Source organism: Globicephala melas, chromosome X (assembly GCF_963455315.2).
Source record: "Globicephala melas chromosome X, mGloMel1.2, whole genome shotgun sequence".
NCBI classification, from domain to species: Eukaryota; Metazoa; Chordata; class Mammalia; order Artiodactyla; family Delphinidae; genus Globicephala; species Globicephala melas.
In genome coordinates, this window is record NC_083335.1 from 57,584,989 (window position 1) to 57,599,077 (window position 14,089).

The window sequence follows — 14,089 nt, forward strand, 5'->3', positions numbered from 1 at the left end:
GGTGGTGCTGAATTCTCTTAGTTTTTACTTGTCTGTAAAGCTTTTGATTTGTCCATCGAATTTGAATGAGATCCTTGTTGTGTAAAGTAATCTTGGTTGTAGGTTCTTCCCTTTCATCACTTTAAGTACATCATGCCACTGCCTTCTGGCTTGTAGAGTTTCTGTTGAGAAATCAGCTGTTAACCTTATGACAGTTCCCTTGTATGTTATTTTTTTTTCCCTTGCTGCTTTCAATAATTTTTCTTTGCCTTTAATTTTTGCCAATTTGATTACTATATGTCTCAGCATGTTTCTCCTTGGGTTTATCCTGTATTGGACTTGCTGTGCTTCCTGGACTTGGGCAGCTATTTGCTTTCCCATGTTAGGGAAGTTTTCGACTATAATCTCTTCAAATATTTTCTCTGGTCCTTTCTTTCTCTCTTCCCCTTCTCAGACCCCTACAACGTGAATGTTGTTGCATTTAACGTTGTCCCAGAGGTCTTTTAGTCTGTCTTCATTTCTTTTCATTCTTTTTTCTTTATTCTGTTCTGCAGCAGTGAATTCCACCATTCTGTCTTCCAGGTCACTTATCTGTTCTTCTGTTTCAGTTATTCTGCTATTGATTCCGTCTAGTGTAGTTTTCATTTCAGTTATTGTATTGTTCATCTCTGTTTGTTTGTTCTTTAATTCTTCTAGGTCTTTGTTAAACATTTCTTGCATCTTCTAGATCTTTGACTCCATTGTTATTCCAAGGTCCTGGATCATCTTCACTATCATTATTCTGAATTCATTTTCTGGAAGGCTGCCTATCTCCACTTCATTTAGTTGTTTTTCTGGAGTTTTATCTTGTTCCTTCATCTGGTACATAGCCCTCTGCCTTTTCATCTTGTCTATCTTTCTGTGAATGTGGTTTTCTTTCCACAGGTTGCAGGGTTGTAGTTCTTCTTGCTTCTGCTCTCTCCCCTCTGCTGGATGAGGCTATCTAAGAGGCTTGATGGGAGTGACTGCCATTTCAGCTCTTAACCTCTGGATTTGCCTGTCTCTACAGATTTCCTGGTGGAAGTTTGCCCTGTGACCTCTGTTCTCTCATGGGGACAAGAAAAATGCTTGGTTTTCAGTGTGTTCAGATTTCATTGTCAAAAAGACAGGAGTGACAATTCCCAAGTTTTTACATGTCTGAGAACTGGAAGTCAACATTTAAACACAAAACACAAAAAACAGAAATTTATTAACATGTATACTTCATGTATATGTGGAAGATACCCAGGGGAAATGAGTAACTCTCTAGATAGCCCAAGCCACTACCTTAAATACCATCGTCTGCTAAAGACAGCGAGAGACCTGTTACAGGAACTTACCAGGAAAAGCATGGTAAACAAGGGTGAAATTTGTTATGCAGATTGAAGTCTGTGCATTCTCTATTAGTAACATTCTTTTGTTATTTAGTCAACCTGAGATTCTTGGTACTGAGAGGCACAGAGATTTCCTTTGTAAATGTATATGTCCCTTACAAAATGTTAACTTCTCTGTTTTAGAGCTTTTGCTGTGTCTGCAGGCTCTGAAAATAATCAGTTTAAACATAATAATCCTTATGACAAAGAGGCATATTTTGTGGTGGCATATATTGCTACCCTTCACAAGGGTGGAAGTCAACATTTTAAGAACTCACACTCTTTGACTAAGACAGTTCTCTTAGGAATTTACTTCAAGGAAAAATGGAGCAAGTGTACAAAGATGTTCATTGAAGTTTAGTTTAAATTACTGAAAAATTGGAAACAACTTGTGCCCATCAATGGAAGATAGGTTAAATAAATAGTGGAGCATCCATAAAATGGACTATTCTGCAGCCATTAAAATGAGTGTATAGATCTATTTTTCAGTATAGGAAGATATTCATTATTATAGTACTATGTGAACAAAGCAGGTTAAAAACAGTATACTAGACTATAACATTTAAATCAAACAGATGTGTCCTCTTTCTTCATGGAGAAATGGGGAAAATAGATATAAAGTAACACATAAAACAGTGGTGTCATTTATGGCAAAGAAGGGCAGGCTGCTTCCAGATCATATTACACGGAAGCAAATGTTGAAGAAAATGATGCAGCTAGAAGGAATAACATGCGTGAAGACCTTGAAATAGAAAAAAAAAAAAAGCATGGTGCATTCCAGGAACAGATAATTTCAATACAACCAAAGCACACAGAATAATGGATAGAATGATGTAAGAGGAGGCTGACTAAATAGGCATGTACTAGATCATGAAGGGTCTTTTAGACTTTGTGAAGTATCTACTAAGTGCCAAGTATGGGTGATATTAAACCCCATTCACTAAGAATTTACAATCAAGTGGAGAAACATGAAAATCATATCATTATCTATAATACAAAGAAAATACATAGTGATATATATCTCATATGTAGATTCAGGAGAAAAAGATATCATTCCTCCTGGCTGGGGGATGAAGGTGATGGAATATATCCTAGAAGAGTTGGCATTTGAGACAAATCTCAAGAATTGAGAAGAATTTCTCAGAGCTAAAAATTGAAGAAAGGAGTTATCAGAGAAAGGGAGATTTATGAGTATAAACATAATTATAAAGAAGGAAAAAGGGGGTGCTTTTTTCAGGAAATGATGAGATATATAGTTAGACTAGTATAGTGTATTTTTAATAACTTCCATTTATTGGGTTTCAGGCATTGTTCTAAGTATCCTATATGTATTAATTAAATTAATCCTAACAAAGACCTTAAAAGGTAGGTATTATTATGCTCATTTTAGAAATGAGGAAACTGAGGACACTTCTACAATTCTCCACTCTTTTAAGTGGTGAAGATAGGATTCAAATCCAAGCCTATATAATTCCAGAGCTCTTATCTTTAACCTATTATGTAACCTACCGTCTTAGAGGATAAGGTAGAAGATAAGGCAGGAAAAAGAGGTGGAGCTAGAAGACAGAGGAAAGATTTAATGTCAGATTTATTTGTTAGGGAATGGAGAGCCACTGAAATTTTATAAACAAAGAAGGGACATAATCGAGCTCTGCTTTAAGAAGGTGGACTTGACAACAATGAATAGGAAAAAGGATGGATTAGAGTGGGACTTATCAAAGTCTGATCCCAGAACTGGCAGCATTAACGTTATTGATTTGCTAATTACAAATAAATTCTTGTCCCCCTCCAGACCTACTTAATCAGAACCTCTGGACAGAAGACCAAAATCCGTGTTTTAAAAAGTTTTCATGTCATTCTGATCCACACAAAAGTTTGTGAACCACTAGTTAAGAGAGAGGAAAGGCCAGCCTTGAGAAAACAATTTTGAGACAACTGTAATGAAGTGAAGGGTATTGAAGGTTTGGGTTAAGATAATTGCAAGGAAAGGATAGAATTGAGACTCCCCATGGCTCTAGAATTTACAGAACTCAGTCACTTCTTGGATGTGTAAAGTAGGGAGATGGAGAAATAATATAGAAATAGAAAAGTCAGGATTTGCAAGTTTGAGAGAAAGGATAATTTGGGTTTTGAATAGGTTTCCTGGTTAATGTCACCAAAAGAAATTTTGCAAGGCTGATAGCTTACTTCCCAAGCCTAATTTAAACAAACAAACGGATAAAACATATTTCTGCTTGTGGCATGTGACAATTTGTTTGAAGGAAGTTTCTTTTAGCTATATTTTGATTTTGTGCATTTCAAAGATGTACAGAATTCATGTTAAATCTCCAATAATGATAGCTGTAATCACTCACATAAAACCACCAAGGAGCACAGAAACAGCTCATCAACTTTCACTGTACAACTATTAATAAAAATGGACCCTATCCAACATTTAACTACTCTCACCCTATGTTCTCAGAAATGCCATTATTTATATATCAGAAAGACACATTTATAGCCTTTACCTTAACCACCAGTGGCCTTATTCTACAAATAATTAAATTCTTCCTCTTCCGTTTCTGGGTCTCCTTGCTACTGATTTTCAAACTATTTCAAAAATTCCAGGGAGAAACACCTTACACAGTGCCTTCCACATACTAGGCAAGGGCTATAAATGTTGATTTGATTTAAAAGTGTTTTCTAGCTACATTATTTCAAGAGCACTCTCTCCAAGGAGAGACCTCTGTGCAATTAAGATCCCCATAGAATTATCTGTTAACAAATGACAATATACAACTAACAAATAACAGTGGAGTCCTTACCATAGGATTGAACCTTACTAAACAGAGGCTATTCTATTACAACAAACAGACATTTAGAATAGGAATAAAATGCTGCAAAGTGTTGTTAGCAGCAGAATATGAAGCCTGCTCATCTTTCCTCATCTCAACTTTTTACATCAGTTTCTGATTTAGATGCATTTATGACAGCTGTGATGATATTGCCAGACACTCTCTTACTGATTGATTATGATAAACCAGGTTTCTATTCCTCTTCCTTCAGTCAATTCACAACTGAAGTAGGAAAAACCTCTATATAGACCCTGAATTAACCATCCCCTCTTACATTCCGTTGTTGGTCTACCCAAATAGGTTTACCCTTCTCCCACTCTCTCTCCTTACTCCATAGCCTCCTTATAAACAAGTAACAATACCCTTGTGAATTTAGGAAGGATGACATATTCATGAGTCTGGATAAGATATGGTCTAGAATGAGTTTCTGAGGTAATACTAGCATCTCAATATGCAGAAAACTTTTGCAGGTTTCAATGTATGACCAAATATTGCTTAGGGCCTGCATGTGAGTCCTAGCTCAACCACTAAATAACAATGACTTTACATATAACTCTTTCCCTCTTTTGGCCTCAATCTCCTAATGTGAAAAAGCAGATGACTGGACTAAACAATCTCTAAAGTCCCTTAGAGCTCTAAAGATCTATTATACAAAACTCACTTTTAGTAGTCTGTACATTCATTTAAATCAACTGGTAATTATGCATTATTTATATTGTGTTAGAAATCAAAGTATGTGGAAGCTGTGTAATAGAGTAGTTAAAAAAAAATGAGGCTTGAAATCATGCTGCTACTTCCAGACTTGATCCATTACTTACTAGCTGTGTAAACTTGAGCAAATTATTGAATCTCTCAGAGCCTCGGTTTCCTCATCTGTTGAACTGAGATAATAACTGAACCTGTCTGAAAGTGTTGTTGTGAAAATTAAAATGATGCTTAGTGGGCTTCCCTGATGGCGCAGTGGTTGAGAGCCCGCCTGCCAATGCAGGAGACACGGGTTCGTGCCCCGGTCCAGGAAGATCCCACATGCCGCGGAGCGGCTAGGCCCATGAGCCATGGCCGCTGAGCCTATGCGTCCGGAGCCTGTGCTCCGCAACAGGAGAGGCCACAACAGTGAGAGGCCTGCATACCGCAAAAAAATAAAAAATGATGCTTAGTGATTCTCAATGCATGTTAGATATCATTGCTACTATAAAAGTTAATGTAATCTTAGAAAATATTCAATTTCCAGTTCTGTCTTTTACTACTACCTTACTTAAACTCTGTGTTTAAATTTTCTCAAAATTGAAGGTGCTAATAAAAATAGTGCCTACTATAGTAGACATTACTAATATTCCCCCTAAATTTAGCTCTCTTTCTACTTATGGATATGTGGAGAATTAAGCTTTCCCACCCTCTTTAACATAGACATGATCACAGGAGTAGTTCTGGCCAATGAAATCGGAGCAGAATTGTTTCACTTCCAAATTGAAACATTTAATCACCATGATTTAACTCTTGCTCTCTCTCCCTCTGAAATAGTAAACTCTAAAATCTCACACTGAGATCATGGCATAAGAAGATGCTAAAACCTTTGTCAGTCTGGGTCCCTGGGTGAATACAGTGAGAGCAAAAGCATCTCCCTACCCTGCTGGCCCTCAATGAACATGTTGCATGAGCGAGATATAAACCTTTGTTGTTATAAGCCATTGAGATCTGGCAGTTTTTTTTCCAATGTAACCTAACCTAATCTGACTGATGTCATCCACCTGTAACAGTGGTTCCCTGCAGATTAAGAAAGGTTATGTTAATCACTCAGTACAGTATCCAACCATTATGGATATTTGTAATTACTTGTATCTGCTAAGCATCTTGAACATCTGCTTATGTTTTTGGCAATCCTTCACTTTATGAGGCATATATCACCTTCTACCACAGAAGCTGAAAATACCAGATTCTCCCTTTTCCAATTTGCCTGGCAAGTAAGGTTCTAGAGAATATTAAACCTCTGAAAATTAGAATCACCCGCCTCAGACTTTGAATGGAAGCTAGAAATTAAAGTACATTGGGGTCATCCAGAAATAATTCTGGTGGTGGGCAATAGCAGTAGCATCAACTATGTCCAATTACTGAAGTGGTAGTAAAAGTTCTGGTGGTAGTTTCCAGCGCAACCCATGAAAACTTCAAGTTTGGTTCTCTGGTCCCATTCAACTGAGAGTATATAAACTGCCCTTTTATGCTTAATTTAGCCAGAGTCAATTTTTGTTTCTTGCAACCAAGAACCCTAATATATATATATATATATATATACACATATATATATATATTAACCTTCAAGAGACATTATCCATTATTTATATTTACTGCTGTTATTCTCCATTCGATAACATCAGACAACTTGGATTATTTTTCTTCTTCTCCACAGAGCTTAGCACAGTGCCAATAATAGAGTAGGTGGCCAAAGTATCAATGTAAAGTTTAATAAATCATAGCCAAATGCTTTCCAGGAATTCAATAGACCTCTCCTTACCCTCAACTCAATTATAAAGTTGTCTGCCTTTTATGATCTTCTATACCTCATCTATACAAAATTTTTCGGTGGAGAATTGCTATCAGGACTGATTTGAAAATATGTTACTTGTCTACATTATGCGTTTTAATATTTCCTTTTGCATTAAAGTATAATTTGGGGGATAACTTTTCATTTTAATAAAATAGTAGTGAGATTAAAATATAGTTATAGCTATAGAGCAAACTTTGATGTTAATCACTACAAACAAATTTTTATAGTTTTAATCTACTCACCTAGATTCATTTTTATTTGGAGACATGGCTTTGCTACATGATCCAAATAGTATTTTATTGAATATCCCAGTCTCCAGCAATTAATTATCTGGCAGTGCTTGAAAATAGGACCTCTGTTTTTTTTTTTTTTTTTGGTTTTTGGTTTTTTTTTCTTACATCTTTATTGGAGTATGATTGCTTTACAATGGTGTGTTAGTTTCTGATTTATAACACAGTGAATCAGTGATACATATACATATGTTCTCATATATCTTCCCTCTTGTCTCTCCTTCCCTCCCAACCTCCCTATCCCACCTCTTTAGGTGGTCACAAAGCACAGAGCTGATCTCCCTGTGCTATGAGGCTCCTTCCCACTAGCTATCTATTTTACGTTTGGTAGTGTATATATGTCCTTGACATTCTCTCACTTTGTCACAGCTTACCCTTGCCCCTCCCAATATCCTCAAGTCCATTCTCTAGTCGGTCTGAGTCTTTATTCCTGTCTTACACCTAGGTTCTTCATGACATTTTTTATTTTCTTAAATTCCTTGTATATGTGTTAACATATGGTATTCGTCTTTCTCTTTCTGACTTACTTCACTCTGTATGACAGACTTTAGGTCCATCCACCACATTACAAATAGCTCAATTTCGTTTATTTTTATGGCTGAGTAATATTCCATTGAATATATGTGCCCCATCTTTCTTATCCATTCATCCGATGATGGACACTTACGTTGTTTCCATCTCCTGGCTATTGTAAATAGAGCTGCAATGAACATTTTGGTACATGACTGTTTTTGAATTATGGATTTCTCAGGGTATATGCCCAGTAGTCAGATTACTGGGTCATATGGTAGGTCTATGTGTAGATTTTTAAGGAAACTCCATACTGTTCTCCATAATGGCTGAACCAATTCACATTCCCACCAGCAGTGCAAGAGTGTTCCCTTTTCTCCACACCCTCTCCAGCATTTATCATTTCTAGATTTTTTGATGATGGCCATTCTGACTGGTGTGAAATGATATCTCATTGTAGTGTTGATTTGCATTTCTCTAATGATTAATAATGTTGAGCATTCTTTCATGTGTTTGATGGCACTCTGTATATCTTCTTGGGAGAAATGTCTTTTTAGGTCTTCTGCTCATTGTTGGATTGGGTTGTTTGTTTTTTTGTTATTGAGCTGCATGAGCTGCTTGTAAATTTTGGAGATTAATCCTTTGTCAGTTGCTTCATTTGCAAATATTTTCTCCCATTCTGAGGGTTGTCTTTTGGTCTTGTTTATGGTTTCCTTTGCAGTGCAAAAGCTTTGAAGTTTCATTAGATCCCATTTGTTTATTTTTGTTTTTATTTCCATTTCTCTAGGAGGTGGGTCAAAAAGGATCTTGCTGTAATTTATGTCATAGAGGGTACTGCCTAAGTTTTCCCCCAAGAGTTTGATAGTTTCTGGCCTTACATTTAGATCTTTTATCCATTTTGAGGTTATATTTGTATATGGTGTTAGGGAGTGATCTAATCTCATATTTTACTTGTACTTGTCCAGTTTTCCCAGCACCACTTATTGAAGAGGCTGTCCATTCTCCACTGGACATTCTTGCCTCCTTTATCAAAGATAAGGTGACCATATGTGCGTGGGTTTATCACTGGGCTTTCTATCCTGTTCCATTGATCTATCTTTCTGTTTTTCTGCCAGTACCATACTGTCTTGATTACTGTAGCTTTGTAGTATAGTCTGAAGTCAGGGAGCCTGATTTCTCCAGCTCCTTTTTACATTCTCAAGATTGCATTAGCTATTCAGGGTCTTTTGTGTTTCCATACAAATTGTGAATTTTATTTTCTAGTTCTGTGAAAAATACCAGTGGTAGTTTGATAGCGATTGCATTGAATCTGTAGAATGCCTTGGGTAGTAGAGTCATTTTCACAATGTTGATTCTTCCAATCCAAGAACATGGTATATCTCTCCATCTAATTGTATCATATTTATTTCATCAGTGTCTTAAAATTTACTGCATATAGGTCTTTTGTCTTCTTAGGTAGGTTTATTGCTAGATATGTTATTATTTTATTGCAATGGTCAATGGGAGTGTTTTCTTGATTTCAATTTCAGATTTTTCATCAGTAGTGTATAGGAATGTCAAGATTTCTGTGCATTAATTTTGTATCCTGTTACTTTACCAAATTCATTGATTAGCTCCAGTAGTTTCCTGGTAGCATCTTTAGGATTCTCTATGAATAGTATCATGTCATCTGCAATCAGTGACAGCTTTACTTCTTTTCCGGTTTGGATTCATTTTATTTTCTTTTCTTCTCTGATTGCTGTGGCTACAATTTACAAAACTATGTTAAATAAGAATGGAGAGAGTGGACGACCTTGTCTTGTTCCTGATCTTAGTGGAAATGCTTTCGGATTTTAACCATTGAGGATGATATTGGCAGTGGGTTGTCATATATGACCTTTACTATGTTGAAGAAATTTCCCTCTATGCCTACTTTCTGCAGGGTTTTTTTATCATAAATTAGTGTTGAATTTTGTTGAAAGCTTTCTCTGCATCTATTGAGATGACCATATGTTTTTCTCCTTCAATTTGTTAATATATTGTATCACATTAAATGATTTGCATATATTGAAGAATCCTTGCATTCCTAGAATAAACCCCACTTGATCATGCTGTATGATCCTTTTCATGTGCTGTTGGATTCTGTTTTCTAGTATCTTTTTGAGGATTTTTACATCTATGTTCATCAGTGATATTGACTTGTAGTTTTCTTTCTTCGTGACATCCTTGTCTGGTTTTGGTATCAGGGTGATGGTGGCCTCATAGAATGAGTTTGGGAGTGTTCCTCCCTCTGTATATTTTGGAAGAGTTTCAGAAAGATAGTTATTAACTCTTCTCTAAATATTTGATCGAATTCGCCTGTGAAGCCATTTGATCTTGGGCTTTTGGTTTTTGGAAGATTTTTAATCACAATTTCAATTTCAGTGCTTGTGATTGGTCTGATCATATTTTCTATTTCTTCCTGATTCAGTCTTCACAGATTGTGCCTTTTTAAGGATTTGTCCATTTCTTCCAGGTTGTCCATTATATTGGCATAGAGTTGCTTGTAGTAATCTCTCATGATCTTTTTTTATTTCTGCAGTGTCAGTTGTTACTTCTCCTTTTTCATTTCTAATTCTATTGATTTGAGTCTTCTCCCTTTTTTTCTTGATGAGTCTGCCTAATGGTTTATCAATTTTGTTTATCTTCTCAAAGAACCAACTTTTCGTTTTATTGATATTTGCTATTGTTTCCTTCATTTCATTTTCATTTATTTCTGATCTGATCTTTATGAGTTCTGTCTTTCTGATAACTTTGGGGATGTTTTGTTCTTCTTTCTCTAATTGCTTTATGTGCAAGGTTAGGTTGTTTATTCGAGAAGTTTCCTGTTTCTTAAGGTAGGATTGTATTGCTATAAACTTCTCTCTTAGAACTGCTTTTGCTGCATCCTGTAGGTTTTGGGTTGTCATGTCTCCATTGTCATTTGTTTCTAGGTAGTTCATGATTTCCTCTTTGATTTCTTCAGTGATCACTCCGTTATTCAAAAGTATATAGTTTAGCCTCCATATGTTTTTATTTTTTACAGATATTTCCTGTAATTGATATCTAGTCTCATATCGTTGTGGTCAGTTAAGATACTTGATATGATTTCAATTTTCTTAAATTTACCAAGGCTTGATTTGTGACCCATAATATGATCTGCCCTGGAGAATGTTCCATGAGCATTTGAGAAAAATGTGTATGCTGTTGTTTTTCAATGGAATGTCCTATAAATATTAATTAAGCTCATCTTGTTTAATGTATCATTTAAAGCTTGTGTTTTCTTATTTATTTTCATTTTGGGTGATCTGTCCATTGGTGAAAGTGGGGTGTTAAAGTTCCCTACGATGAATGTGTTACTGCTGATTTTCCCTTTTATGGCTGTTAGTATTTGCCTTATGTATTGTGGTGCTCCTATATTGGGTGCATAAATATTTACAATTTTTATATCTTCTTCTTGGATTAATCCCTTGATCATTATGTAGTGTCCTTCTTTGTCTCTTCTAATGTCTTTATTTTAAAGTCTATATTGACTGATATGAGAATTGCTACTCCAGCTTTCTTTTGGTTTCCTTTTGCATGGAATATATTTTTCCATCCTCTCACTTTCAGTCTGTATGTTTCTCTAGGTTTGAAGTGGATCGTTTGTAGACAACATATATATGGATCTTGTTTTTATATCCATTCAGCCAGTCTGTGTCTTTTGGTGGGAGCATTTAGTCCATTTACATTGAAGGTATTTATTGACATGTATGTTCCTATTCTCAGTTTCTTAATTGTTTTGAGTTTGTTATTGTAGGTCTTTTCCTTCTCTTGTGTTTCTTGCCTAGAGAAGATCCTTTAGCATTTGTTGTAAAGCTGGTTTGGTGGTGCTGAACTCTCTCAGCTTTTGCTTGTCTGTAAAGATTTTAATTTTTCCATCAAATCTGAATGAGATCCTTGCTGGGTAGAGTAATCTTGTTTGCACATTTTTCTCCTTTATCAATTGAAATATGTCCTGCCAGTTCCCTGTGGCTTGCAGTGTTTCTTCTGAAAGATCAGCTGTTAACCTTATGGGGATTCCCTTGTGTGTAATTTGTTGTTTTTCCCTTGCTGCTTTTAATATATTTTCTCTGTATTTAATTTTTGACAGTTTGATTACTATGTGTCTTGGCATGTGTCACCTTGGATTTATCCTGTATGGGACTCTCTGTGCTTCCTGGACTTGATTAACTATTTCCTTTCTCATATTAGGGAAGTTTTCCACTATAATCTCTTCAAATATTTTCTCAGTCCCTTTCTTTTCCTCTTCTTCTTCTGGAACCCCTATAATTCAAATGTTGGTGTGTTTAATGTGGTCCCAGAGGTCTTTGAGACTGTCCTCAGTTCTTTTCATTCTTTTTTCTTTATTCTGCTCTGCAGTATTTATTTCCACTATTTTACCTTCCACGTCACTTATCCGTTCTTCTGCCTCAGGTATTCTGTTCTCGATTCCTTCTAGAGTATTTTTAATTTCATTTATTGTGTTGTTCACCATTGCTTGTTTCATCTTTAGTTCTTCTAAGTACTTGTTAAATGTTTCTTGCATTTTATCTCTTCTATTTCCAAGATTTTGTATCATCTTTACTATCGTTATTCTGAATTATTTTTCAGGTAGACTGCCTATTTCCTCTTCATTTGTTAGGTCTGGTGGGTTTTCATCTTGCTCCTTCACCTGCTGTGTGTTTTTTCTGTCTTCTCATTTTGCTTACCTTACTGTGTTTTGGGTCTACTTTTTGCAGGCTGCAGGTTCGTAGTTCCCGTTGTTTTGGGTGTCTCTCCCCAGTGGCTAAAGTTCGTTCAGTAAGTTGTGTCGGCTTCCTGGTGTAAGGGACTAGTGCCTGTGTTCTTGTGGATGAGGCTGGTCTTGTCTTTCTGTTGGGCAGGTCCTCATCTGGTGGTGTGTTTTGGGGGTGTCTGTGGTCTTATTATGATTATAGGCAGCCTCTCTGCTAATGGGTGGGGTTGCTTTCCCGTCTTGCTAGTTGTTTGGCATAGGGTGTCCAGCACTGTAGCCTACTGGTCGTTGAATGAAGCTGGGTGTTGGTGTTGAAATGGAGATCTCTGGGAGATTTTTGCCTTTTGATATTACATAGAGCTGGGAGGTCGTTTTTGGACCAGTGTCCTGAAGTTTGTTGTCCCACCTCATAGGCACAGCATTGACTCCTGTCTGCAGCACCAAAAGCCTTTCATCCACATGGCTCAGAAAAAACTGGAGAAAATGTAGAAAGAAAGAAAGAGGATAAAATAAAATAAAATAAAGTAAGGTAAAATAAAATAAAGTTATTAAAGTAAAAAAAAATTATGAAGAAAACAATTTTTAAAAAAATTAAAAAAGAAGAAAAGGACGGATGGAACCCGAGGACAAGCGGTGAAAGCAAAGCTATACAAACAAAATCTCACAGAGAACCATACACATACACACTCACAAAGAGAGGAAAAGGGAAAAACTAATAAATCTTGCTCTCAAAGTCCACCCTCTCAATTTGGGATGATTCGTTGTCTATTCAGGTGTTCCACAGATGCAGGATACATCAAGTTTATTGTGGAGATTTAATCTGCTGCTCCTGAGGCTGCTGGGAGTGATTTCCCTTTCTCTTCTTTTTTTGCACAGCTCCCGTGTTTCAGCTTTGGATTTGCCCCCCCCCCCCCCGGTGTGTAGGTCACTGGAGGGTGTCTGTTCTTTGCTCAGACAGGATGGGGTTAAAGGATCCGCTAATTCGGGAGCTCTGGCTCACTCAGACTGGGGGGAGAGAGGGGTACGGATTGTGGGGTGAGCCTGCAGTGGCAGAGGCCAGCATGACGTTGCACCTGCCTGAGGCATGCTCTGTGTTCTCCCGGGGAAGTTGTCCCTGGATCCCGTGACCCTGGCAGTGTTGGCCTGCACAGGCTCCCCGCAAGGGAGGTGTGGAGAGTGACCTGTGCTCACACACAGGCTTCTTGTTGGTGGCAGCAGCAGCCTTAGTGTCTCATGCCCGTCTCTGTGGTCCGCTCTGTTAGCCGCGTCTCATGCCCTTCTCTGGAGCTCCTTTAAGCAGAGCTTTTAATCCTCCTCCTCGTGCATCAGGAAACAAAGAGGGAAGAAAAAGTCTCTTGCCTCTTCGGCAGGTCCAGACTTTTTCCCAGACTCCCTCCCTGCTAGCCGTGGTGCAGTAACCCTTTCAGGCTGTGTTCACGCCGCCAGTCCTCTCCCTGCGATCCCAGTGAACCCCGAGCCTCAGCTCCCAGTCCTGCCCACCCCTGCCCAGTCCTGAGCAGACAAGCCTCTCAGGCTGGTGAGTACTGTTCGGCCCCGATACTCTGTGCGAAAATCTCTGTGCTTTGCCCTCTGCACCCCTGTCGCTTTGCTCTCCTCTGCGGCTCTGAAGTTTCCCCCCTTTGCCACCTGCAATCACCACCCCCGAAGGGGCTTTTAGTGTGTGGAAACCTTCCCTCCTTCACAGCTACCTCCCACTGGTGCTGGTCCCCTCCCTATTCTTTTGTCTCTGTTTATTCTTTTTTCTTTTGCCCTACCCAGGTACTTTGGGA